Source organism: Silurus aristotelis, assembly GCF_946808225.1.
Source record: "Silurus aristotelis genome assembly, chromosome: 11".
Taxonomy (NCBI): Eukaryota; Metazoa; Chordata; class Actinopteri; order Siluriformes; family Siluridae; genus Silurus; species Silurus aristotelis.
Window position 1 is genome coordinate 18,932,866 of NC_139584.1, and position 26,622 is coordinate 18,959,487.

Consider the following 26,622-nt stretch of genomic DNA (forward strand, 5'->3'; position numbering starts at 1 on the left):
CAAACCCAAATTTCTTTAATATTGCAAACAGGTATTCCCATTCGACTCTATCAAACGCTTTCTCAGCATCCAATGAGACTACAACCTCAGGGAAAGGAGATGACTGCTTAGAGTAAATTATACTAAAAAGTGTACAAGTGTTAAAAAATGAATGTTGCCCTTTTATGAATCCAGTCTGCTCCATAGATATGTGGTAGTACATTTTCTAACCGCGATGCAATCACTTTCACCAGCACGGCAGTCATCAGCGACAACGGTCTGTATGACCCGCACAGGTTGGGATCCTTGCCCTTCTTCAAAAGAAGGGCTATTGAGGCTTGATTGAAAGTGGGCGGTAGTACGCCCTGATCCAGAGATTCATTGAACACACCAAGGAGCAGCGGTGCCAATTTATTGATAAACTTTTTTAAAAACTTAACTGAAAAACCATCTTGGCTTTATAAGACTGCATCACCTTTATTGAAGCTTTGACTTTGTCAAGAGATAGTGGAGAGTCTGTAATATGAATGACACACCGAGGAGAAAAATTAGAATTTTTTCATTCCGGTATTGCTACATCACCATGGGTCTACCAAGCCATTTTGTCACACGAAATCGGAGAACGATTTAGACATTGCAGATTGGGATACAGCACGAGACCTAGAAAGATCCAAAACAGGGTTCAAAACACAATTCAAATCACCACCAAAAATGATCAAATGGGTATTTATAAAGGGAAGACTGCTCAGTAACCTATTTGCAAAATCAGGATAAGCAAGGTTTGGATCGTAAATATTAACCAGCAAAACCTTGGTCTGTATCAACGTACCAGCCACAATGACATATCTGCCATTCCTATCTGCAATTATACAGGTAGGTGAAAACCATATGCTTCTATTTACTAGGATTGCCACCCCTCGTGCCTAAGAATTGAAATTGGAGTGGAAAGTCTGACCCACCCTAGGACGGTGAAGCCTATGATGATCTTTGACTCTGAGGTGTGTTTCCTGTAAAAATACTATGTCGGCACAAAAGCGTTTTAAGTGGGTAAAAACCCTACAGACCGTTTAATAAGATTACCCATACCCCTAACATTCCAGCTAAGGAACCGGACAGGTGTACCACTGCCAGCTAAATGTGGGTCGGTATTAGTGTCAGCCATTCATCCAAAAACAACTACACAAGAAAAAAAAAAAAGAAAACAGGACCTGTGAAGCCAGGGTAATCCCCATCCCCCCACCCCGGTGCGTGCACATCTGACACTCAAACACAAACACATACCCAACACACAAGTAGAGCCCCAATTCTAACAGTAAACCTAGAGGACAGCAACAAGAACTATCAAAAAAGGGAAACCTACAGTCACCCACACAAATAAATGTGCTAACGACACAGAGAACAAGCCTATCCTAAGCAAAGAGAAGGCTCCAGCTGATTTAATACAACATAAATTATGCGCAAATATATCTAGTTTACGGCTACTCATCCCCGGTCTACATAAATATATAAACAATGTTTTTAGAGGAAAATAAATTCCCAACATAAATAGAACAAGCGTTTAGGAAATAACATTACGTTTTTAGGATCACTTACACTTTGATTCTAGTAAAAAAAAAAATAACACAAAAAAACAAACAAACAAAAAACAACACAACACACAAAGTGCGTAAAGTTAGACACCAGCATTACCACACAGAGTATGTAAACAGTGCAGTTATATGAAAACACGGAGTAAACATTGCGTCCAACAGCGACAAAAAATGTGTTCATTCTTTAGACAGTTTGGATAGTTTTTATATACTTGCTGGCTTTGTCAGGTGAAAGAAAATCTTTCCCCAAACCATTGTGTGTAATACGTAGCCACGCTGGATAAAACAACCCGTACCCCATGCCTTCAATGCCACGGAGCTGTCGCCGCACCTAGTTAAAGGCAGCCCGTGCTTTTGCGGTTTTTACTGTATGGTCGGGAAAGATAGAAATGTTCAGGCCTTAAACTGAATTTGCTGCAGTTCTCTGGTAAGACATCAAGACATTCCAGATCTTCGCATTTGGTCTCCAGCTTATTGAACTCAGCAGTAAGACGTTGTATGTCACATTGCATTACAGCGATATCATCGGTGCACACAGAAAGTGAGCGCTCCATTTCAACCACGGTGCACTTCAGTTCCCGCACTGCAGCCTCATTCGCAGCTTTATCGCTGGACAGCTGCGCCTTCACCGCCTGCAGCTCCGACTTTATTGTCAGTAAATCGTTTCCCAATGTACATTCCAATGCACGTAGCTCAGCCTTAAAAACCTCAGTGATTTCGGACCTCAGAGAGGACAGCAGCTCTGACTTTAATGAGTCAATATCAGCCTTTGAAGCTGGCTGTGGAACAATGGCCCTTCACACGGAGGTGAAGCACGAGAAGGCGAGAATGCAACTGTTGCACCAGGCCGCAGCTGCGACTGAGTTGTGCTACGGGTCTTAGTAGTTTTGCCAGACATCATAATTACTCTAGAGTCAAATATACAAACAACAAGGGTAAACCGAGGGATTGAGAGCAAAAATAAAAGTGAAAAGCTCGAAATAATACCAATTATAACAATAATCCACTGGAGTCTTACAATAATCCACTGGAGTCTAACTCTATGACAAGCTCGACAGTGCCCCTTCCAGGTCCATATCTAAACGGTCTGGCCTACAAGAGGTCTCTTGTTCAATGTGTTTGAGGCAATCGTGTGCGTCGTCAAAACCATCTAAGTCAATAAAGTCTAGCAGATCACGCAGCGCTGCTACAACTGAATGCGGCTGAGTAAACGGCTTAATGGTTACGTTTTCTGTTGCCAAGAGTGTGATTTCATAACCAGATCTACGTCGTGCTGTCATATCTTGAGGTGTGTTGAGGTTATGTAAAATAGCTGTTACCTGATGTGAGGTGTACAGTATCAAAGGATGTGACAGCACCGTTTTCTCAGCATCCCGGACGATCAGAGCCGCAGCAGCCACTGCACGCAAGCATGAGGGCAACCCTTGTGCTATGTTGTCTAAAGATATGGAAAGATACGCAACTGGGCGAAATCTGTCACTGTGTTCCTGGGCTAGAAGCCCCGCAGCCATACCACCACGTTTGTGCAAATAAAGGTGAAAAGGCTAAGCATAATTCGGAAGACCTTTTTCACTTACATAATGCCCTTTTTTTTTACTGTTTTCCAATAAATGATGCTTATGAATATGAAAATTTATAGTTTCATGTTAACTATCACATTTTAAATGAAAATGTCATCTTTTTTGTCAAAACGATTTGCATGGTCACTTTTTTGTTTTTGATTCACTTATGGCACTTTTTTTAATTGTTTTACATGATCAAATGATTTATATTTTTACAATTACTCATATTTTTATGGTAAAGGTTAACATGTTCTTATTAAATTATGATTATGAATGGGGAATTATATATTTTAATAAAAACAATCCATCTTTTATTTAAAAAAGTCATTATTTTCAAACCAGTGTTTGTGACGTTTTGCATAGATCTTTTGCACTTTTAATGGTTTTTAGATAAATGATGCTAATGAATATGAAAAGTCATATTTTTCACAATAGATTATAAAAACTTGATTTATCATATGTTTCTTTATTAAAATATTTCACTTTTCTAACAGTTTTTCATAAAATTTTGTATATAAAAATTCATATTTTACCAATTTATTTCATATTCATGTTAAAGGAGTCATATTTTTGCCAAACATGGTTATCATGAAACCTTTTTCGTTCACTTATTGCGCTTTTAAACGGTTTTCCATGAAAATATGCTTCTGAATATGAAAATTCATATTTTCATAATGACTATCCTTCATATAACGTTTTGCATAGAAATGTTGCACTTTTGATTTTTTTTGTAAAAATGATGATATGAACTATAAAAAAGTCATATTTTTATCAATACATTTATAAAACTTTATTTGTCTTTATTAAATTATTCCTTTATATATAAAAAATTCATATTTGACCAATCTATTTCATATTCATATGAAAAAAGTCATATTTTTGCCAACCATGGTTTTCATATAAACTTTTTTGTTCACTTATTGAACTTTTTTAAAAATGCTTTCAATGAAAATATGCTTCTGTATATGACAATTTATATTTTACTAATTAATTGCATATTTATGTAAAACGTCATAATTTTGTCAAACCATGGTTTGTCATGAGAAAGTTTTTCGTTTACGTATTGCTCTTTTTAATGGTTTTTAATAAAATTATGCTAAAAAAGTTCCTATTTTCACAAGAACATCAAATATTTTTGAAAAAGTTAGTTTTTATGAAATTATGGTTATGAATATGAAATGTAATATAAAAAAACAAAACAATATTTGATTGAATAATATGATATTTTTTCATGAATTTGAAAATGAATATTTTCCCCAAAACAATCATATTATCAAAAAAGTCATATTGTTTTCAAACCACCCTTTGTCATGTAACATTTTTCGTTTACGTCTTGCAATGTTTTTGACATTAAATTATGCTTATGAATCTGAAAAATTATATTTTCATGTGATGAACCCACATTTACATTTTATTTCACTATTGTATTGTTTTATTTTTATTTGATTCTGTATTTTATTTTGTCATAAGGTCATCTATTTGTCTGGTTAAGTACATGGCAAAAACATAGAAAAGAGTTCATGAGCAGGTCAAGGAGTTCGGAAACGGTCAAATGGCTAGTGATCATCTCGGCATGCTTTGTGATTGGTTCATTCTTGATCACACGCGATAGAGCGTGAATTCGCGGAGGAGAATAAGAATTTCATACCGGATCGGTCGAGGCCCGGGTTAACAACGACCGCCACAGGTATCGTTAGCCAACAGGGTACCGGTGGAAATTGGGCTACTGTTGGCCGAAGGAGGAGGAGGAGAGGAGGAAGACGCCTACAGAGGCGACAGGGAAAGGAAAAGTGGAGGAGAGTGGAGGTTCGGGTTGGTACTTTAAATGTTGGCACTATGACTGGTAAAGGGAGAGAGATAGCTGATATGATGGAGAGGAGAAAGGTAGATATGTTGTGTGTTCAGGAGACCAAGTGAAAAGGGAGTAAGGCCAGAAACATTGGAGGTGGGTTTAAACTGTTCTATCATGGTGTGGATGGAAAGAGAAATGGTGTAGGGGTGATTCTGAAGGAAGAGTACAGTAAGAGTGTAGTGGAGGTGAAGAGAGTTTCTGATAGGGTGATGATCGTGAAGGTGGAAGTTGAAGGGATGATGATAAATGTCATCAGTGCCTATGCTCCACAAGTTGGCTGTGAGATGGAGGAGAAGGAAAGATTCTGGAGTGAATTAGATGAAGTGGTAGATGGTGTCCCTAGAAATGAACGATTGGTGATTGGGGCAGACTTTAATGGACATGTAGGTGAGGGGAACAGAGGTGATGAGAAGGTTATGGGTAGGTATGGCCTAAAGGAGAGAAATGTGGAAGGGCAGATGGTGGTAGATTTTGCTAAAAGGATGGAAATGGCAGTGGTAAACACTTATTTTAAGAAGAAGGAGGATCATAGGGTGACGTATAAGAGTGGAGGAAGGTGCACACAGGTGGACTATGTTCTATGTAGGAGATGCAACCTGAAGGAGATTGGAGACTGTAAGGTGCTGGCAGGGGACAGTGTAGCTAGACAGCATCGGATGGTGGTCTGTAGGATGGTTTTGGAGGCGAAGAAGAAGAGGAGGAGAGTAAGGACTGAAAGAAGAATAAGATGGTGGAAACTGAAGGAGGAAGACTGTAGTGTGAGGTTCAGGGAAGAGGTCAGACAGAGGCTCGGTGGTGAAGAGGTGCTGAATGATTGGGAAACTACCGCAGGAGTGATGAGGGAGGCAGCTAGAAAAGTACTTGGTGTGACATCTGGAAATAGAAAGGAAGACAAGGAGACGTGGTGGTGGAATGAGGAAGTGCAGGGGAGCATAAGGGGAAAGAGGTTAACAAAACAGAAGTGGGATCGACAGGGTGATGAGAAAAGTAGGCAGGAGTACAAGGAGATGCGGCAGCAGGTAAAGAGGGATGTGGCGAAAGCCAAGGAAAAGGCATACGAGGAGCTGTATGAGAGTTTGAACACTAAGGAAGGAGAAAAGGATTTGTACCGATTGGCCAGGCAGAGAGATCGAGCTGGGAAGGATGTGTTGCAAGTTAGAGCAATAAAGGATGGAGATGGAAATGTGTTGACTAGTGAGGAGAGTGTGTTGAGAAGATGGAGGGAGTATTTTGAGCAGCTGATGAACGAGGAAAATGAGAGAGAGAGAACGTTGGATGATGTGGAGGTAGTAAAGCAGGAAGTGGATAGGATTAGTAAGGAGGAAGTGAGAGCAGCGATTAAGAGCATGAAGAGGGGAAAGTCGGTTGGCCAGATGACATACCGGTAGAAGCGTGGAGATGTTTAGGAGAGATGGCAGTGGAGTTTTTAACCAGATTGTTTAACAAGATTTTGGAAGGTGAGAGGATGCCTGAGGAATGGAGAAGGAGTGTGCTGGTACCAATCTTTAAGCATAAGGGAGATGTGCAGACCTGCAGTAACTACAGGGGAATAAAGTTGATCAGCCACACCATGAAGTTATGGGAAAGAGTAGTGGAAGCCAGGCTGAGAGAAGAGGTGACCATCTGTATGGTTTCATGCCGAGGAAGAGCACCACAGATGCCTTATTTGCTTTGAGAACGTTGATGGAGAAGTATAGAGAAGGACAGAAGGAGCTGCATTGTGTATTTGTGGATTTAGAGAAAGCGTACGACAGGGTGCCAAGAGAGGAGTTGTGGTATTGTATGAGGAAGTCAGGTGTGTCAGAGAAGTATGTGAGGGTGGTGCAGGACATGTATGAGGACAGTGTGACAGCAGTGAAGTGTGCAGTAGGAACGACAGACTGGTTCAAGGTGAAGGTTGGACTGCATCAAGGATCGGCCCTGAGCCCTTTCTTGTTTGCAGTGGTGATGGACAGGTTGACGGACGAGGTCAGACAGGAGTCTCCCTGGACTATGATGTTTGCGGATGATATTGTGATTTGTGGTGAGAGCAGTGAGCAGGTTGAGAAGAGCCTGGAGAGGTGGAGGTACGCGCTGGAGAGAAGGGGAATGAAAGTCAGTAGGAGTAAGACAGAGTATATGTGCGTAAATGAGAGGGAGGGCAGTGGAGTGGTGCGGTTACAGGGAGAAGAGGTGAAGAAGGTGGAGGAGTTCAGGTACCTGGGGTCAACAGTGCAAAGTAATGGAGAGTGTGTTAGGGAAGTGAAGAAAAGAGTGCAGGCAGGGTGGAGTGGGTGGAGAAGAGTGACAGGAGTGATTTGTGATAGAAGAGTATCTGCAAGAATGAAAGGGAAAGTTTATAGGACTGTGGTGAGACCTGCGATGTTGTATGGATTAGAGACAGTGGCATTGAGTAAAAGGCATGAGGCGGAGCTGGAGGTAGCAGAGCTGAAGATGTTGAGGGACAGCACATGTAGGATGTTTTGGTGACAATGTGAGGTAGGCGAGATTGAGATGGTTTGGACATGTGCAGAGGAGGGACATGAATTATATCGGTAGGAGAATGCTGAGGATGGAGCCACCAGGAAGGAGGAAAAGAGGAAGACCAAGGAGGAGGTTCATGGATGTGGTGAGGGAAGACATGCAGGTAGTTGGTGTAAAAGAGGCAGATGTAGAGGACAGGGTGGTATGGAGACGGATGATCCGCTGTGGCGACCCCTAATGGGAGCAGCCGAAAGAAAAAGAAGAAGAAGAAGAAGAAGAACTTTCTTAAAGCGCGACTTTGGTGGGAGGACGGACAAGCTTGGGATGCACTTCGTTGTCGCGAGGGACATGGTTGGATCATATGCTTTCTCACTTTTTGGATCCCTTTCTTTGCACAGATCTCGTGGACTTTCTCGGGAGTGGATAGCATATTTTTTTGGATGTTTTCCAGGATTTTCGCGCCGTCACCATTTTGAAACAGTGACAGAGACACTACGTGCATGCATGTGCGGTAGGATAGTCGAGATGGCCATGCCTAAAGGACAGTGAGATGTATCAGCAGGCTACTGGTAATGTTAATATGTTTTAGGGGTGATTTGAATGTAAACCTTTTTTTTTGTTTAAGACCTAAAAATATAGCGAGCTGTAAATTTAATTCAAATGGGTTTCAGATAAATGATTGAAACGGATTCATGACTCCATGCCTGTATTTGCTGATATCCTGGTACGTAACATTCACAACAACTCATTTTTATGGTAAAGGATAACGTATTTTTTATGAAATTATGATTATGAATATGAAATGTAATATTTTACTAAAACAATTTTGTCTAAAAAATATATTTTTTTCAAACCATTGTTTGTCATCAGGTTTTACGTTGAATTTTTGCACTTTTAACGTTTTTAGTTAACTGATGCTTATGAAAATAAAAAGTTTAATTTTTAACGATAACTTGTAAAAACTTGATTTGTCATTATTTGGTCAGAAATTTTTTGTAATAGCATATCTCATCATAAACATGTAAAATTATCATGGGCAAGTGCATGCTGTTTGTGCAAATTTGCTGGGTTCGAAAAACCGCTTTCTCTTTGTCCTAGAAGCCTGAGACTTGCGGAATCGCATTTTCAGAGTCTAAGAAACCTTTTATTGACAACACGTACAAGGCTTTGCCAAATATGTGCTCTTGTGTTTTTGATTAATTATGACTTTCAAAGCAATTTTCATTCACTTTGATAAGTTTTTAACAGTTTTTTTAAAAAGTTTTGATTATGAATATGAAAATTTATATTTTTGAAATAACTAAATTTTTATGAAAATTAAATTAATAATAAATGTTTTGTAATAGCATATCTCATCATAAACATGTCAAATTATAATGAGCAAGTGCGTGCTCTCTTTGTCCTAGAAGTCTGAGACTTGCGAAATCACATTTTCAGGGTCTATGAAACTCATTCTTTACAACACGTACAAGTCTTTGCCAAATATGTGTTGTTGTTTTGTTTTTGAATAATCATGAATTCCTAAGCAATTTTCATTCACTTTTTGCAGTTTTCAACAGTTTTTGTGAAATTTTGATTATGAAAATTAATATTAAAATCAATAACTGTTAAAACTTATAGTTTTATGTATGAAAAAGAAATGAAAAAAAAAAAAATTTTCAGGTCAGTTTATTGTTTTTCGTTCACTTATTTTTTTTAACCATAATATATTTGCACTTTAAAAATGCACTTGACCCAGTTGCATTTGCATTTTTTTGATGAGAAATAGAATGACACCAAATGTTTTACTAAAAATTTTACTTTTTTAACAAAAACATGGTAGTTTCATTAAATTATGAATTTTCATATTCATAAGAAAAATTCTATGAAAAAATGTTTAAAAATGTAAAAAATAAAGGATTCTGCTTTATAAAGTCATATTTATCAAAAATGTTTCAACAGCTCACGTCTGGCAATGCCCTGTATGTGCTGTAAAGAATGAGCTTCTTAGGGCTGAAAATGCGATTCCACAAGTCTAAGCCTGGTAGAATGAAAGGAAGGTTTTTTTTAACCATCGTATATTTGCACTTAAAAGATGCACTTGACCAAGTTGCAATTGCATTTTTTTTTTATAAGAAATGGCATGAAACAAATTTTTTTTTTGTCAAAAATATAACTTTTTTAACAAAACATGGTAGTTTCATGAAATTATTAATTTTCATATTCATAAGGAAAATTCTATGAAAATTTTTTTAAAAGTGTAAAAAATGAAGGAATCTGCTTTAGAAAGTCATATTTCATCAAAAATATTTCAACAGGCCATGCCGTGTAGGTGCTGTAAAGAATGAGCTTCTTACGAGCTGAAAATGAGATTCCGTAAGTTTAAGCCTGGTAGAACGAAAGAAAGGCGGTTTTTCTAACCATCTTATATTTGCACTTAAAAGATGCACTTGACCCAGTTGCGATTGCAGTTTTTTTTATGGCATGAAACAAAATGTTTTACTAAAAATTTTATTTTTTTAACAAAAACATGGTAGTTTCATGAAATTATGAATTTTCATATTCATAAGCATATTTCTATGAAAAACATTTTAAAAAGGTAAAAAATAAAGGAATCTGTTTTAGAAAGTCATATTTGATCAAAAATGTTTCAACAGTTTACGTCTGGCAATGCTGTGTAAAGAATGAGCTTCCTAGGAGCTGAAAATGTGATTCCGCAAGTCTAAGCCTGGTAGAACAAAAGGAAGGCGGTTTTTCTAACCATCGTATATTTGCACTTTAAGGATGCACTTGACCCAGTTTAGTTTCCATTTTATTAATGAGAAATGTAATGACACCAAATGTTTTACTAAAAATATCACTTTTTTAATAAAAACATGGTAGTTTTATGAAAATATGAATTTTCATATTCATAAGCATAATCCTATGAAATATTAAAAGCTCGAAAGACATGATATTTATTATGATATGAATATTTAAATCAATAAGCATAATTCTATGACAAATTATTTAAATTAACAAAAAATCAGGAAACTACTTTAGAAAGTCGCATTTCATTATAAAATATATTTAATCTTATATTTTCATATTCATAAGCATATTTCTATGAAATAAAAAATTGTAAAAGGACAAAAATGCAGGAAACTGGTTTCTATAACATCAAATATGTGACTTTTAAAAATAAAAATACTATAGGTTTTATGAAAATAATAATATTCCTATTTATAAGCTTAGTTTTATGAAAAAGATGTACAATAAGTGGATAAAAGGGTGACATAAATCATGTTTTTAAACAAAAAACCCAGAGAAAGGTTACTTGACAAATCATGTGTAAACAAATAAATTATATATAAAAATATGCTAGATAAAAATATAAATTTTTATAATCATAATCATGATTTCACATTAAACTGTTACAAAGTGCAATATTAAAAAACAAAAAAGGAAAAAGTGACATGACAAATCATGTTCTGACAAAAAGGACAAAAAAACCCCCCAGATTTTTAGAAAATATTAATAGGGACTTTAATATAAAAAAAACTAATATTTTGAAAATATTAATTTACATATTAATTTACATACATTAATTTAATTAGCATAATTTTATGAAAAACTATTAAAGTCCAATATTTAAATGAAAAATATGACGAGAAATGATGTTTTGACAAAATATATGCCTTTTTCAAACCTAAATTTTTTTTCTATTTTATATTTTCATTAAAAACATAATTTCTTATCTTATCCTATTTATAACAAAAAAGTGACATGACATCATTCTTTGACAAAAAAAAAGTACTATTTAAAAATAAAAATATGATAATGAAAAGATGAATTTTTATACTGATAGTCATCATTTCATGGGTCCCCTGGTGATCTAGTGGTTAGGCTGCGGTGCGCTCACCGCTGCGACCCGGGATCGATCCTCCGTCAGGGAACCGAACCCAGCCACTCTTTTTCTGGTCCCTAACCCAGATAAATGGGGAGGGTTGTGTTAGGAAGGGCATCCAGCGTTAAAACATGTGCCAAATCAAACATACTGTGGCAAACATATTGATTTGGAACATACTGTGCCAAATCAAACATTGCTGTGGCGACCCCTGATGGGAGAAGCCGAAAGATAGTCATCATTTCATGAAAAACTGTGAAAAAAGTAATCAAAAAGGCAAATTATGACAAATTGTTCTGACAAAAAATATGCCTTTTTCATACAATATGGCTTTTGATGCAAGTATAATTTTTCCTATTCTTGAGTTAAATTTCAATGAAAACAGTTACAACGTGCAAAACGTGAACAAAATAAAAAAAAAGTGAAAATATGAATTTTTTTATATTCATAATCATAATTTTATATTAAACTGTAACAAGGTGCAATATTAAAAAATGAAAAAGTGACCATGTTCTGAAAAAAATAGAACTTCATTAATAAAAAACAGATATTTTGAAAATATTAATTTACATATTCATACAGTGAGGAAAATAAGTATTTGAACACCCTGCTATTTTGCAAGTTCTCCCACTTAGAAATCATGGAGGGGTCTGAAATTGTCATCGTAGGTGCATGTCCACTGTTAGAGACTTAATCAAAAAAAAAAAATCCAGAAATCACAATATATGATTTTTAAACTATTTATTTATTAGTCAGGTTTCTGGCCTGTCACTGAGAAACACGGAGTTTGAGCTCCCTCCGAAGATTCTCTATTGGGTTTAGGTCTGAAGACTGGCTAGGCCATGCCAGAGCCTTGATATGCTTCTTACAGAGCCACTTCTTGGTTATCCTGGCTGTGTGCTTCGGGTCATTGTCATGTTGGAAGACCCAGCCTCGACCCATCTTCAATGCTCTAACTGAGAGAAGGAGGTTGTTCCCCAAAATCTCGCAATACATGGCCCCGGTCATCCTCTCCTTAATACAGTGCAGTCGCCCTGTCCTATGTGCAGAAAAACACCCCCAAAGCATAATGCTACCACCCCCATGCTTCACAGTAGTGATGGTGTTCTTGGGATGGTACTCATCATTCTTCTTCCTCCACGTCCATTCTTCTACACGTTTAGTGGAATTATGACCCAAAAGTTCTATTTTGGTCTTATCTGACCACATGACTTTCTCCCATGACTTCTCTGGATCATCCAAATAGTCATTGGCAAACTTAAGACGTGCCTGGACATGTGCTGGTTTAAGCAGGGGAACCTTCCGTGCCATGCATGATTTCAAACCATGACGTCTTAGTGTATTACCAACAGTAACCTTGGAAACGGTGGTCCCAGCTCTTTTCAGGTCATTGACCAGCTCCTCCAGTGTAGTTCTGGGCTTATTTCTCACCTTCCTTAGGATCATTGAGACCCCACGAGGTAAGATTGACAGTCATGTTTAGCTTCTTCCATTTTCTAATGATTGCTCCAACAGTGGACCTTTTTTCACCAAGCTGCTTGGCAATTTCCCCGTAGCCCTTTCCAGCCCTCTGGAGGTGTACAATTTTGTCTCTAGTGTCTTTGGACAGCTCTTTGGTCTTGGCCATGTTAGTAGTTGGATTCTTACTGATTGTATGGGGTGGACAGGTGTCTTTATGCAGCCAATGACCTCAAACAGGTGCATCTAATTTAGGATAATAAATGTAGTGGAGGTGGACATTTTAAAGGCAGACTAACAGGTCTTTGAGGGTCAGAATTCTAGCTGATAGGTGTTCAAATACTTATTTGCAGCTGTATCATACAAATAAATAGTTTTAAAAAAAATAGTTTTTTTTTTTTTTTTAGATTGTCTCTTACAGTGGACATGCACCTACGATGACAATTTCAGACCCCTCCATGAATTCTAAGTGGGAGAACTTGCAAAATAGCAGGGGGTTAAAATACTTATTTTCCTCACTGTTTCTATCAGAACAATTTGATAGATTTTATGAAAATATAACTGTTCTTATTCATGAACTTAGTTTCATAAAAAACTTTAAAAAGTGCAATAATTGTACAAAAAGGTTTTGATAAATAAATTATGAATTTTTCATACAAATATGATACCTATTTAAAAAAAAAAAATTCTATTTATAAGCTTAATTTAATTGTAAAAAGTTAAAACGTGCAATACATGAACAAAAAACGAGTAAGGTGACATGACAAATCATGTTTTGACAATAATATGATTTTTTTTTTCATAAAAAATTTAAACCTTGTTAAAATATGAATTAACATATCCATAAACATATTTTCATAAAAATCGTTAAAAAGTGCTGGAAGTGAATAAAAATAAAAAAAACGTGACATGACAAATCATGTTTTGCAAAAAATTATATATATATATATATATATATATATATATATATATATATATATATATATATATATATATATATATATATATATATATATATGCATCAATAAACACAGCAGAAAAACTCAAGTTCAGTTTCAGTAGGAACAGTGTTGTTGAACTCCTTATTTTGCCAGTTCATCAAAGTCTGGAGTAAGTTTTGTTGTGGCAATTCTCAGGATAGATCCGAGGTGTTTGTCAGAAACTGTCGCAGTTTATCAGATTAAGCTCTCTTAAGAGAAGAAGAGAGTATTGCACGCAAACAACGTCAATGGAGCTGAAGTGCGACATCTTTAGGGGAAAAGTGGGCATTACAGGGGAAAGGTAAATTGAACAATGTTTATCCGTACCTATTTTAATAGAATTTGGTCACGTTCGGCGGGCCGGATTAATAAACCCAACGGGCCCGTCTGTGGCCCGCGTGTGTGGCCCGCGGGCCGTAGTTTGCCCATGTCTGCTCTACACATTTAATTGAAATTTTTGATTGAAATTTTCAGGAAAAAAGGAGGAAACCAGGGAAGAATGCTTAATGCAATTCTGCATCAAGTTGATTTAAAGGTAAACCTTTATGTAGTTGTCTTTATTGTATAGTCTGTGTATGATCGTTAACCTATTCTCTGTTTTTCATAGTCATCTGATGTTACTTTGTGCGCACCGCAGTACTTCATGGACTTCCAATCCTCCTGGGGGATGATTCTGTGGAATTTTTCAGGACATGCTTTGTAAGTAATGTTGGTGTTTACTTCTTTGTTATTTGTACTAATGCTAAATTGTGTATTAGGGTCCATTAGAATATAGATCAGATGAAAAGAACACAGTAGTTATTTGTCTCTTTACCTAGCCAGCATCTCAGCGATCACTTTCAATGTCCAGAAATGTAGGGAAGACATTACTAAAATAGTCTTTGTGATCATAGTCATTCAAATGTAATTTGATGAAGTGACAATAATACTAACAGTGGAGGCTAACACAGAAGAGGATAAATTGTTGAATAAAGTTTGTTTTTTTTGCAAGCAAAGTATTCCTGTGACTTCAAGATTACATTTGAACAACTATGATCACATGGCCTGTTTTAGCAATGTCTTTACTATCTTTCTGGATGTTGAAAGTGAAAATGATGTCCAAAACTGGGCAGGGAAGCTCAAGATATAATAATTGGTATCTTGTGTAAAACAATATAAAGGAAATTAATGCCAGAATTTACATTTTACAATCAACTTTCCCTTTAAAACAAGATCACACTTTCTTATGCTTCATGCTTACACAGGACACTGTTCCAAGGTATGGAGAAATTACCACTTGTTACTTTTCTCTGTTAAGCATTCAGATGTGAATGTAGACCTGAGTGCAGTTGATTTTGGCCTGCTAACAGTTTTACCAGAAGACAAGCCTGCCCAAACTCCACATGCCCTCAATGTCGACTTATTAAGGGCAATCATTCTCGAGGAACAAATTTGGTGGATGATGTACCAAACTTGCCACATGCTGTATGTCTTCTCTTTGCTTTGATCTATGCTCTAAATTTAGACTACCCAAAGACAATGAGAAGCACATTTGATGCTATTCAGAGAGTATTTCTGTCCTTGGGAAGTCAGAATTTCAAACTCTTAAAAACCAGCTTTTAAACTAAGCTGCTGTTTTTGCTTCTGACAAATTACATGTTACAAAGATTTTAAATTCTTTCAGCATCAGAGAGATCAGTTGTTTTTTTTTGTTGTTGTTTTTTTTGTCTTTAGTCACTGGAAACTAAAGGGATAGTTCAACCAAAAATGAAACTTCTGTCATTATTTACTCACTCTTTATTTTAAACATGTATGATTTATTTTTTATTTTTTTTGCAGAACATAAAAGATGATGTTTTGAAAAATAGAAGTAGCAAAAAAAAAAACTGCTGGCACTCTTTCACTTGTCATTTGTCAATAGAAGTCAACGGGTGCCAGTGGTTCTTTGGTTACCAACATTCTTTAGAATATCTTCTGTGTGTTCTGCAGAAAAAAAAATCTGATAGGTTTGAAATTACAAGAGAATGAGTAAATGATGATGATCATTTTCGTTTTAGTCTGACCTATCACTGGACTGTGTTTTTCTGCATGTTGCCTTTTTTTGAAAAGGTGCTGTTTTTGTAGTTATTTGATGTCAAGTGGCAGTTATTGATTAGTCAAGGTCCACATGCTGTTTAAATAGAAGTATATATTTATACTATATATATTTTAGTATTTCTTTCATTGTTCTTTAAATTTTTGTGTTGTTTATTAATTGTTTATTTAAAAAAAATTCAGAGTTGTAGATTTGTATTGAGTGTCTTTTGTCTTTTCTGTTAGCAGTACTTAAAAAAAAAAAAAAACGTTTACTTTACCGTAAAAAACTTTGGAAACTGATTGCACATAGTTTTTTATGTTGTCATTACTTAAAATGAAATATTAACTTTAAATAGTAGGCTTACTTAAGTTTTTTAAAGTATTATATATTAAATAATAATAAACATTTAGAAGTATATTAACTTAAATGTACTTATTATACTTACTTGATATTTATTATTAAATGTACTCAGAAATAATAAATTCATCTTACCTGTAGCTAATTATTAACCTAACTTAGATTTTTGCCTTAAGTTTGCTTTGAAACAAATTAAGGCAATCGGTTTCCAAAGTTTTTTCAAGCAAACTGAACTAATTCAAATTACAGTGTATTTTTATTTTTTATTTTTTTTTATTTTTATAAAAATCTAAAAAAAAGTGCTGTAAGTGAACAAAAAAAAAAGTGACATGACGATATGTTTTGACAAGATAATGTTATTTTATTAAAATCCAATAAATGTATGAAAATGTGAGTTTTTTTATTGATAATAATTTCATAAAAAACTGTGAAAAAAGTAATCGAATAGGTGATAGCAAATTGTTTTGACAAAAAATATGCCTTTTTCATACAATATGGCTTTTTATGAAAGTATAATTTTTCCTATTTTTGAGTTTCATTTAAATGAAAACCGTTACAACAAGCAATATGTGAACAAAATGCAAAAAAAGTGACATGACAATTCGTGTCATAAATATTACTTATTCCTAAAAATATAGGTTTTATGAAAATATTAATTTTTATATTCATAATCATGATTTCATATTAAACCGCTACCAAGTGCAATATTAAAAAACAAAAAAGGAAACAGTGGCATGACAAATCATGTTCTGACAATAAAAAGACTTAAATAAATAACAGATATTTTGAAAATATTATTTTACATATTCAAAAGCATAATTTTATTGAAAACTATTAAAAAAGTCCAATATTTAAATGAAAAAGATGATGAAAAATTATGATAAGGTTTATGAAAATATAAAATTTCTTAGTCATAAGCTTAGTTTTATGAAAAACGTTCGTGTACAATAATGAGTCTTAATTCATGTTTTGACAAAAATAATGGCTTGATACAAAAATGATTATTTTAAAATAATTTGTTTGTAGCTTTTTAAATTAATTTAATTTTTAAAATGATAAAACGTGCAATACATGAACAAAAACGAGAAAGGTGACATAACAAATCATGTTTTGACAATAATATAATTAATTTTTTCATCAAAATGTAAAACTTATTGTTGAAATTTAAATTTACATATCTGGAAATTTTTTTTTTCATAAATATCGTTAAAAAGTGCTGTAAGTAAGCAAAAATGGATACATTTTATTTAAAAAAATATGATCGTTATGAAAATACAATTTTTAATATTGATAATCATAATTTCAAGAAAAACCGTTAAAAGTATGTGATTGAAAAGGTAAAATGACAAATTGTATTGAAAATAATATGCCTTTTTCATACAATAGGAGATTATGACTATTTTTTCATAAAGATATGATGTTTATGAAAATATTAATATTCCTATTTATAAGCTTAGTTTCATGAAATGCAATTAAAAAGAATAAGTGTTCGATAATGTGACAAATCATGTTTTGACAAAAAATATTTGCTTTATTGATACAAATATGATAGTTTAAAAAAAAGTTAATTATTCAAAGTTATAAGCTTAAATTGATCATAAAACGTTAAAACGTACAATAAGTGAACAAAAACCGAGATAAAGGTTACATGACAAACCATGTGTTAACAAAAATATATTTTTTATAAAAAATGATGAAAATATGAAAATATAAATTATGTTCATAAATAAAATTTTGTGAAAAACCCTTAATCCAAGAATTAAAAGGTGACATGACAAATCGTGATCGGATAATAATGATTAATGATTTAATCATTATTTAATCAAATCAATTAATAATAATTTTATTGTTAAAATATGAATTTTTATATGCAAAAACTGAATTTTATACAAAGTCGATTAAAAGTTTCAATGTGTACGAAAACACTTTGTTTATAAAAATGTGTTGGTTATTGTTAAAAAATTAATTTTCTAATTCATAAGAATAAATTCATGAAGAGCAGTTAAAAGTATAAAAAACTTTCTATCGGCTTTTCCCTTTAGGGGACCATCCGCATGTTTTGATTTGGCACATGTTTTTACGCTGGATGCCCTTCCTAACACAACCCTCCCTATTCATCCGGGCTTGGGACCAGCACTAAGGCTTGTGCAACCCTAATGGCTGGGGTTGGTTACCTGAACCCGGGCCGCAGCGGTGAGAGTGCCGCATCCTAACCACTAAACCACCAGGGATCCAGCAGTTAAAAAGTATAATAAGTGGGAAAAAAAATAAAATTATAAAAAGTCATAAATAATTGAATATATATTAAGAACATATGTCTGGCAATGCTGTGTATGTGCTGTAAAGAATGAACTTCTTCAATGCGATTCCACAAGTCTAAGCCTGGTAGAACAAAAAGAAGGTGGTATTTCTAACCATCGTATATTTAGGTTAGGTTAGGTCAACTTTAATATCCCCAAGGGGCAATTTGTTTCACAGCCAGCAGAATCCATACTTCCACTTACAGGATGCACTTGACCCAGTTGCCTTTGCATTTTTTTTTAAGAGAAATGGCACGACACAAAATGTTTTAATAAAAATATCACATTTTAAATAAAAACTGTATTTTTCTGAAAATATGAATTTTCATATTCATAAGGAAAATTCTATGAAAATGTTTAAAAGTGTAAAAAAAATTAAGGATTCTGCTTTAGAAAGTCATATTTAAAAAAAATGCTTCTTAGGAGATGAAAATGCGATTCTGCAAGTCTAAACCTGGTAGAACGAAAGGAAGGTGGTTTGTCTAACCATCGTATATTTGCACTTAAAGGATGCACTTGACCCAGTTGCGTTTGCATTTTTTGAATGAGAAATGGCATGACACAACAAGTTTTACAAAAAAATCACTTTTTTTTATAAAAACATGGTAGTTTTATGAAAATAGAAATTTTTCTTTTTCATAAGCAAAATTCTATGAAAATTTTTTTTAAGTGTAAAAAATTAAGGAATCTGCTTTAGAAAGGCATGTTTCATCAAAAATGTTTCAACAGATCAAGTCTGGCAATGCCGTGTTTGTGCTGTAAAGAATGAGCTTCTTACGAGCTGAAAATGCGATTCTGCAAGTCTAAGCCTGGTAGAACAAAAGAAAGGCAGTTTTTCTAACCATCGTATATTTGCACTTAAAGGATGCACTTGACCCAGTTGCGATTGCATTTTTTTGATGAGAAATGGCATGACACAAATGTTTTACTAAAAATATAACTTTTTAACAAAAACATGGTAATTTCATGAAATTATGAATTTTCATATTCATAAACAAAATTCTATGAAATTTTTTTTTTAAAAGGTTAAAAAATAAGGAATCTGTTTTAGAAAGTTACATTTCATCAAGGGGTTTTAAAACCCCTTATGAGAAATGGTAGACCAAGGACCGTGACATCGCCCGGTATGGCGCAGCCGGGGCCCCACCCTGGAGCCAGGCCCGGGGTTGGGGCTCGTATGCGAGCGCCTGGTGGCCGGGCCTTCCCCCTACGGGGTCCGGCCGGGCTCAGCCCGAAGGAGCGACGTGGGGCCGCCTTCCAGTGAGCTCACCACCTGCAGGAGGGACCGTAAGGGGCCGGTGCTGAGAGGATCGGGCAGCAGTCGAAGGCGGGGGCCTCGACAACCCGATCCCTGGACACAGAAGCTAGCTCTAGGGACGTGGAATGTCACCTCGCTGGCGGGGAAGGAGCCTGAGATTGTGCGTGAGGTTAAGAGGTTCCGACTAGAGATAGTCGGGATCACCTCTACGCACGGCCTGGGCTCTGGAACCACACTCCTCGAGAGAGGATGGACTCTTCACCACTCTGGAGTTGCCCATGGTGAAAGGCGTAGGGCTGGTGTGGGTTTGCTTATAGCCCCCCAGCTCAGCCGCCATGTGTTGGAGTTTACCCCGGTGAATGAGAGGGTTGTTTCCCTGCGCCTACGGGTCGGGGATAGGTCTCTCACTGTCGTGTGTGCCTACGGGCCAAACGGCAGTATAGAGTACCCGGCCTTCTTGGGGTCTCTGGGAGGGGTGCTGGACAGTGCTCCGACTGGGGACTCCGTCGTTCTACTAGGAGACTTCAATGCTCACGTGGGCAGCGACAGTGACACCTGGAGGGGCGTGATTGGGAGGAACGTGAGCGGTGTTCAGTTATTGGACTTCTGTGCTAGTTACAGTTTGTCTATAACGAACACCATGTTCAAGCATAAGGGTGTCCATCAGTGCACGTGGCACCAGGACACCGTAGGCCGTAGGTCGATGATTGACTTAGTGGTCGTTTCATCTGACCTGCGGCTGTATGTCTTGGTAAAGAGAGGGGTGGAGCTGTCAACTGATCACCACCTGGTGGTGAGTTGGATCCGATGGCGGAGGAGGAAGCTGGACAGACTCGGCAGACCCAAACGTACTGTGAGGGTCTGCTGGGAACGTTTGGCCGAGTCTCCTGTCAGAGAGATCTTCAACTCCCACCTCCGGCGGAGCTTTGACCGGATCCCGAGGGAGGCCGAAGATATTGAGTCCGAGTGGACCATGTTTTCCACCTCCATTGTCGAAGCGGCCGCTCGGAGCTGTGGCCGTAAGGTCTCCGGTGCCTGTCGAGGCAGCAATCCCCGAACCCGGTGGTGGAAACCGGAAGTAAGGGATGCCGTCAAGCTGAAGAAGGAGTCCTATTGGGCCTAGTTGGCTTGTGGGACTCCTGAGGCAGCTGACGGGTACCGGCAGGCCAAGCGAACTGCAGCCCGGGTGGTTGTCGAGGCAAAAACTCGGGCCTGGGAGGAGTTCGGTGAGGCCATGGAGAAGGACTATCGGCTGGCCTCGAAGAGATTCTGGCAAACCGTCCGGCGCCTCAGGAGGGGGAAGCAGTGCCCTACCAATGCTGTTTACACTAAAGGTGGGGAGCTGTTGACCTTAACTGTGGATGTCGTTGGACGGTGGAAGGAATACTTCAAGGATCTCCTCAATCCCGCCGTCACGTCTTTCATTGAGGAAGCAGAGGCTGAGGGCTCAGAGGCGGACTCGTCCATCACCCAAGCTGAAGTCAACAAGGTAGTAAAGAAACTCCTCGGTGGCAAGGCACCGGGGTTGGATGAGATCCGCCCTGAGAACCTCAAGTCTCTGGATGTTGTGGGGCTGTCTTGGCTGACACGCCTCTGCAGCATCGCGTGGCGGTCGGGGACAGTGCCTCTGGAATGGCAGACCGGGGTGGTGGTCCCTCTTTTTAAGAAGGGGGACTGGAGGGTGTGTTCCAACTATAGGGGGATTACACTTCTCAGCCTACCTGGGAAAGTCTATGCCAGGGTACTGGAGAGGAGAATACGGCCGATAGTAGAACCTCGGATTCAGGAGGAACAGTGTGGTTTTCGTCCAGGCCGTGGAACACTGAACCAGCTCTATTCCCTCTACAGGGTGCTGGAGGGTTCATGGGAGTTTGCCCAACCAGTCCACATTTGTTTTACGGATTAGGAAAAGGCATTTGACTGTGTCCCTCGCGGCGGCCTGTGGAGGGTGCTCCGGAAGTATGGGGTCCGGGGCCCTTTACTAAGGGCTGTCTGGTCCCTGTTCGACTGAAGCTGGAGCTTGGTTCGCATCGCCGGCAGTAAGTCAGACTTGTTCCCGGTGCATGTTGGACTCCGGCAGGGCTGCCCTTTGTCACCGGTTCTGTTCATAATTTTTATGGACAGAATTTCTAGGCGCAGCCAGGGGCCGGAGGGTGTCCGGTTTGGTGACGACACGATTTCGTCTCTGCTCTTTGCAGATGACGTTGTCGTGTTGGCTTCATCAGACCAGGACCTTCAGCATGCACTGGGACGGTTTGCAGCCGAGTGTAAAGCGGCTGGGATGAGAATCAGCACCTCTAAATCCGAGGCCATGGTCCTCAGTCGGAAAAGGGTGGCTTGCCCACTTCAGGTTGGTGGGGAGTTCCTGCCGCAAGTGGAGGAGTTTAAGTATCTTGGGGTTTTGTTCACGAGTGAGGGAAGGGTGGAACGGGAGATTGACAGACGGATCGGTGCAGCTTCTGCAGTAATGCGGTCGATGTACCGGTCTGTCGTAGTGAAGAAAGAGCTGAGCCGCAAGGCGAAACTCTCGATTTACCGGTCAATCTACGTTCCTACTCTCACCTATGGTCATGAGCTCTGGGTCATGACCAAAAGGACAAGATCCCGGATACAGGCGGCCGAAATGTGCTTTCTCCGCAGGGTGGCCGGGCGATCCCTTAGAGATAGGGTGAGAAGCTCGGTCACTCAGGAGGAGCTCAGGGTAGATCCGCTGCTCCTCCACATCGAGAGGGGTCAGCTGAGGTGGCTCAGGCATCTGTTCCGGATGCCTCCTGGACGCCTTCCTGGGAAGGTGTTCCGGGCGCGTCCCACTGGGAGGAGACCCCGGGGAAGACCTAGGACACGCTGGAGAGACTATGTCTCCCGGCTGGCCTGGGAACACCTTGGTGTCCCCCCGGAAGAGCTGGAAGAAGTGGCTAGGGAGAGGGAAGTCTGGGCATCTTTGCTTAGACTGCTGCCCCGCGACCCGGCCTCGGATAAACGGGAGAAGATGGATGGATGGACATTTCATCAAGAATGTTTCAACAGTTTACGTCTGGCAATGTCGTGTATGTGCTGTAAAGAATGAACTTCTTAGGAGCTGAAAATGCGATTCCGCAAGTCTCAGCCTGGTAGAACGAAAGGAAGGTTGCGTTTGCATTTTTTTGATGAGAAATGGCATGACACAACATGTTTTACTAAAAATATCACTTTTTTATAAAAAAAAAACACGGTAGTTTTATGAAAATATGAATTTTATTATTCATAAGCAAATTTCTATGAAAAAATCTTTTTAAAGTGTAAAAGATTAAGGAATCTGGTTAAGAAAGGCATGTTTCATCAAAAATGTTTCAACAGCTCACGTCTGGCAATGCCGTGTTTGTGCTGTAAAGAATGAGCTTCTTACGAGCTGAAAATGCGATTCCGCAAGTCTAAGCCTGGTAGAACGAAAGGAAGGCCGTTTTTCTAACCATCGTATATTTGCACTTAAAGGATGCACTTGACCCAGTTGCGATTGCATTTTATTTTTAATTTTTTTTATGAGAAATGGCATGACACAACGTTTTAATAAAAAGTTTACTTTTTTAACAAAAACATGGTAGTTTTATGAAAATCAAGTCAAGAGGCTTGTATTGTCATTTGTACTATACACAGTGGTACACAGTTCACAGTAAAAACGAAACAACGTTCCTCCGGAACCCTTGTGCTACACTAAACAACAACAGCATAGAGCTACAACACAAACATAAAGTGCATCGAGTGCAACCTGGTGCAAACAGTGCAAACAAAAAACAGTACAGACAGACAGTGCAGACAGACAACACAAGACAAAAACTGAAAACCAAGTATAGCGCCGACTAGTAAACCTACTGTATACTTCATTATACAGTACTGTGCAGGAGAAATGTAAAAACTTTACCCAGGAGAGAATACAAATAGAATAGAACAGAACAATGTAGTGCAAAAAAACAGCAGCAAGGAGGTGCAAAGACAGCATGTAAACATTATACTGTAATACAAAGGTGCAAAGACAGCATGTAAACATTAAACTGTAATACAAAGGTGCAAAGACAGCATGTAAACATTATACTGTAATACAAAGGTGCGAGTATAAATAATAATAAATAAATAAATGGTGTGGAGTGGATTAAGATGAGTGATGATTGTGTTTACTCCAGGTTGTATTCGGTAACACACATTTGAGTGAGTGTGTGTGTGTGTGTGTGTGTGTGTGTGTGTGTGTGTGTGTGTGTGTGTGTGAGTGAGTGAGTGTGTGTGAGTGAGTGTGTGTGTGAGTTCTGTTTTCAGTTCTGTGTGTTGAGAAGCCTGATGGCTTGGGAAAAGAAACTGTTGCACAGTCTTTTTGTGGCTCCGATGATCTTCTCAGCTGTTCTCACTATCCTCTGAAGGGTCTTGCGATCCAAGACGGTGCAATTTCCAAACCAGGCAGTGATGCAGCTGCTCAGGATGCTCTCAATGGTCCCTCTGTAGAACATGGTCAGGATGGGGGCAGGGAGCTGGGCTTTCCTCAGCCTTCTCAGGAAGTAGAGACGCTGCTGGGCTTTCTTGGTGATGGAGCTGGTGTTAAGTGACCAGGTGAGGTTGTCTGCCAGATGAACACCAAGGAATTTGGTGCTCTTGACGATCTCCACAGAGGATCCATCAATAATCAGTGGAGATTAGTCGCTCTGTGCTCTCCTGAAGTCCACAACCATCTCCTTCATTTTGTCCACGTTCAGAGACAGGTTGTTTGCTCCACATCAGGCAGTTAACCATTGCACCTCCTCTCTATATGCTGATTTGTCGTTCTTACTGATTAGACCCACCACGGTCGTGTCATCGGCAAACTTGATATGATTCGAGCTGTGCATTGCTACACAGTCGTGAGTCAGCAGAGTGAACAGCAGTGGGCTGAGCACACAGCCCTGAGGGGCCCCAGTGCTCAGTGTGGTGGTGCTGGAGATGCTGTTCCCGATCCGGACTGACTGGGGTCAGGAAGTCCAGGATCCAGTTGCAGAGGGAGGTGTTCAGGCCCAGAAGGTTCAACTTCAGCAAAATTCTATGAAAAAATGTTTAAAAGTGTAAAAAAAATGAAGGAATCTGCTTTAGAAAGTCATGTTTCATCAAAAAATGTTCAACAGCTCACATCATTCAACAGCAATGCCGTGTTTGTGCTGTAAAGAATGAGCTTCTTAGGAGCTAAAAATGCGATTCCGCAAGTCTAAGCCTGGTAGAAATGAAAGATGCCGGTTTTTCTAACCATCGTACACTCACCGGCCACTAGATTAGGTACACCTTACTTGTACCGGGTTGGATCTCTTTTGCCTTCAGAACTGCCTTAATCCTTCGTGGCATAGATTTAACAAGGTACTGGAAACATTCCTCAGAGATTTTGGTCCATATTGACATGATAGCATCACGCAGTTGCTGCAGATTTGTCGGCTGCACATCCATGATGCGAATCTCTCGTTCCACCACATCCCAAAGGTGCTCTATTGGATTTAGATCTGATGACTGTGGAGGCCATTTGAGTACAGTGAACTCATTGTCATGTTCAAGAAACCAGTCTGAGATGATTCGCACATTATGACATGGCGCGTTATCCTGCTGGAAGTAGCCATCAGAAGATGGTTCCACTGTGGTCATAAAGGGATGAACATGGTCAGCAACAATACTCAGGTAGGCTGTGGCGTTGACACGATGCTCAATTGGTACTAATAGGCCCAAAGTGTGCTAAGAAAATATCCCCCACACCATTTCACCACCACCCGGTGGGTCTTCTGCTGCTGTAGCTCATCTGCCTCAAGGTTCGACATGTTGTGTGTTCAGAGATGCTCTTCTGCATACCTCGGTTGTAACGAGTGGTTATTTAAGTTACTGTTGCCTTTCTGTCAGCTCGAACCAGTCTGGCCATTCTCCTCTGACCTCTGGCATCAACAAGGCATTTGCGCCCACAGAACTGCCACTCACTGGATATTTTCTCTTTTTCGGACCATTCTCTGTAAACCCTAGAGATGGTTGTGCGTGAAAATCCCAGTAGATCAGCAGTTTCTGAAATACTCAGACCAGCCCGTCTGGCACCAACAACCATGCCATGTTCAAAGTCACTTAAATCACCTTTCTTCCCCATTCTGACGCTCGGTTTGAACTGCAGCAGATCGTCTTGACCGTGTCTACATGCCTAAATGCATTTAGTTGCTGCCATGTGATTGGCTAATTAGAAATTTGCGTTAATGAGCAGTTGGACAGGTGTACCTAATAAAGTGGCCGGTGAGTGTATATTTGCACTTTAAGGATGCACTTGACCCAGTTTTGTTTGCATTTTTTTGATGAGAAACGGAATGACACCAAATGTCCCTTTTTTTTAAATAAAAACATGGTAGTTTTATGAAAATATGAATTTTCATATTCATAAGCATAATCCTATGAAATATTAAAAGGGCAAAAGACATGGTAGTTATTATGAAATTAATATTTAAATAAATAAGCATAATTCTATGACAAATTATTTAAATTAACAAAAAATGCAGAAAACTACTTTAGAAAGTCGCATTTCATCATAATATATATTTAATCTTATATTGTCATATTCATAAGCATATTTCCATAAAAATAAATATTGTAAAGGGACAAAAATGCAGGAAACTGATTTATATTACATCAAATATGAACTTTCTTTTGGCTTCTCCCATTAGGGGTCGCCACATCAGACCATCCGCATGTTTGATTTGGCAAATGTTTTTACGCTGGATGCCCTTCCTAACGCAACCCTCCCCGTTTATCCGAACTTGGGACCGCCACTAAGAGTGGCTGGGGTTGGTTCCCTGACCGGTGATCGAACCCAGGCCACAGCGGTGAGAGCGCCGCATCCTAACCACTAGTCCACCAGGGACCCTATATTTTTTAAAAGTCACATATTTGATA

At 38.3% G+C, this 26,622-nt stretch overlaps 2 long non-coding RNA genes across 2 annotated transcripts in view; one reads left to right on the forward strand and one right to left on the reverse strand.

Annotated features, from left to right (window-relative positions):
* Window positions 1–26,622, reverse strand: part of LOC310733427 — a 447,063-nt gene that overhangs the window by 419,783 nt on the left and 658 nt on the right. The gene's annotated exons all lie outside the window — the stretch shown is intronic.
* Window positions 1–26,622, forward strand: part of LOC310733402 — a 465,189-nt gene that overhangs the window by 382,701 nt on the left and 55,866 nt on the right. The gene's annotated exons all lie outside the window — the stretch shown is intronic.